The sequence below is a fragment of the Bos indicus genome, chromosome 7, assembly GCF_029378745.1.
Source record: "Bos indicus isolate NIAB-ARS_2022 breed Sahiwal x Tharparkar chromosome 7, NIAB-ARS_B.indTharparkar_mat_pri_1.0, whole genome shotgun sequence".
NCBI lineage: Eukaryota > Metazoa > Chordata > Mammalia > Artiodactyla > Bovidae > Bos > Bos indicus.
Genome location: NC_091766.1, coordinates 21,988,537 through 21,991,370, shown reverse-complemented (window position 1 = coordinate 21,991,370; position 2,834 = coordinate 21,988,537). Strand labels below are relative to the sequence as shown.

General features: G+C 40.2%; 1 non-coding gene across 1 annotated transcript; it reads right to left on the bottom strand.

The window, feature by feature from the left end:
- Positions 1 to 278: 278 nt before the first annotated feature.
- TRNAY-AUA (transfer RNA tyrosine (anticodon AUA)) lies at positions 279 to 350 on the bottom strand. The gene has a single exon. It is a non-coding gene; the product is annotated as a tRNA-Tyr (tRNA).
- Positions 351 to 2,834: the final 2,484 nt, after the last annotated feature.

Below are 2,834 nucleotides of genomic sequence, written 5' to 3'. Positions count from 1 at the left end.
GCTGGGAACCTAAAGTGAAGCATGCTACGACACTCGAAACTAAACAGTTCACTCTGGAAACAAAATGATCAAAGCTGAGCACACAATTCATTAAAAAGCCAAGTCCAATCCGTTAGCTGGTAAAATCTATAGTCTTCAGAAATGGTGAAAGTGAAGTTGCTCAGTCGTGTCTGACTTTGCAACTCCATGGACTGTAGGCTACCAGGCTCCCCCATCCTCCATGGGATTTTCCAGGCAAGAATACTGGAGTGGGTTGCCATTTCCTTCTCTAGGAGCTCTTCCCAAACCAGGGATTGAACCCGGGTCTCCCGCATTATAGGCAGACGCTTTACCATCTGAGCCACCAGGGAAGTCCAGACATTCAGAAATGGTATAGCTCAGTAAGAAAAATATGCTAGAACAGGCAAGGCATAATTCTAGACTTCACAGATTACTCTGCTGTTTTTATTTAAATTTGGTCCTCAAGGTCAAAAGAAGGGGAGCATGTCCTGGAAAGTTTCAGATTTCACTGGGAAAATAAGCAAAAACATATGTGAGTACATAATAAGAAAGTTGAACATTCAGACTCAGGAAACACAGATCAATTATTCACTTTTCAAAGGACAAATTTCTTCATCAACAAAAGATATAACTAGATATCATGATGTTTAAGGGCACCTCTAAGTTTCAAAGAGAGTCTATGATATTTATAAAATTTACCTCAAAGAAGAAATACAATATAGGTATATCCTGTGGTAACTATGGAGTAAGAGAGTTTATCCATTTACTAGCTATGATGTTTTGGACAAGATAATTTACCTTTCTAAGTTCTGTTTTTCACTCTGCACGTGGTTAGTGTAATGAGGATTAAATAACAGATTTAATGTGACTGGCACACAGCCGTCATTTCAATAAAGAAAACTACAGTCATTATTTGTTTCATAAACATAAAAAGTGTCTGTTTTTATGTTGCTGTTGGCCTAAATTCCGCCTTTGGTCTACTTCTCCCTCTCTAACCTTTTAATACTAGTAGCTGGCACTTGCTGAGTGATTACCACTCTTCTACATACTACCATGTGTTGCTGCTGTTGTCTGACTCTTTGCGACCCCATGGACTGCAGCACGCCAGGCTTCCCTGTCCTTCACCAACTCCCAGAGCTTTTTCAAACTCACGTCCATCAAGTCAGTGATGCCATCCAACAATCTCATCCTCTGTCACCCCCTTATCCTCCTGCCTTCAATCTTTCCCAGAGTCAGGTCTTTTCCAATGAGTTGGCACTCTGCATTAGGTGGCCAAAGTATTGGAGCTTCAGCTTCAGCATCAGTCATTTCGATGAGTATTCAGGGTTGATTTCCTCTGCATGTAAGTTAAATAAGTAGGGTGACAATATACAGCCTTGACGTACTCTTTTCCCAATTTCAAACCAACCCATTATTCCATGTACAGTTCTAACTGTTGCTTCTTGACCTGCATACAGGTTAATCATGAGGAAAGTAAGGTGGTCTGGTACTCCCAACTCTTGAAGAATTTTGCACAGTTTGCTGTGATCCACACAGTCAAAGGCTGTAGTCAATGAAGCAGATTTTTTTCTGGAATTCCTTGCTTTTTCTGTGACCCAACAGATGTTGGAAATTTGATCTCTAGTTTTTCTGCCTTTTCTAAATCTAGCTTGTACATCTGGAAGTTCACAGTTCACATACTATTGAAGCCTAGCTTGAAGGATTTTGAGAATTATCTTGCTAGCATGTGAAATGAGTGCAACTGTATGGCAATTTGAACATTCTTTAGCATTGCTCCTCTCTGAAACTGGAATGAAAACTGACTTTTTCCTATTCCCTTAGGCTGTTTTATTTTTCTTAATAAAAGAAGATAATCAGAAATAACTGTTGTTCCTGTCCTGTAAAAATCTAAGTGAACTCATGCTCAGAGCTTTTGATGAGAACAGAAACTGAGCAACTTCTCAAAACAGAAAAAAGGTCAATAGAGAGGGGAAAAAGACAAAAGTCTAGTTAAGAGAACTGAATACTACACTTACATGCAGCACCCCTAAGAAAGAATAAGGCCTCAGAAATGATGGATCTACAGTACACCAAAAAGAGTACTAGGATTCTCAGTCACAGATTCCTGAATCTACGTGTGGCACAGAAACAGAAAATTGTCATTGTTTAAATGCCAAAGAATGCTCAAACTATCACACAATTGCACTCATCTCACATGCTAGTAAAGTAGTGCTCAAAATTCTCCAAGCCAGGCTTCAGCAATACATGAACTGTGAACTTCCAGATATTCAAGCTGGTTTTAGAAAAGGCAGAGGAACCAGAGATAAAATTGCCAACATCCGCTGGATCACTGACAAAGCAAGAGAGTTCCAGAAAAACATCTTTCTGCTTTATTGACTATGCCAAAGCCTTTGACTGTGTGGATCACAATAAACTGTGGAAAATTCTGAAAGAGATGGGAATACCAGACCACCTGACCTGCCTCTTCAGAAACCTGTATGCAGGTCAGGAAGCAACAGTTAGAAGTGGACATGGCACAACAGACTGGTTCCAAATAGGAAAAGGAGTACATCAAGGCTGTATATTGTCACCCTGCTTATTTAACTTCTATGCAGAGTACATCATGAGAAACGCTGGGCTGGAAGAAGCACAAGCTGGAATCAAGATTGCCGGGAGAAATCTCAATAACCTCAGATATGCAGATGACACCACCCTTATCAGAAAGTGAAGAGGAACTAAAAAGCTTCTTGATGAAAGTGAAAGAGGAGAGTGAAAAAGTTGGCTTAAAGCTCAACATTCAGAAAACGAAGATCGTGGCATCTGGTCCCATCACTTCATGGGAAACAGATGGGGAA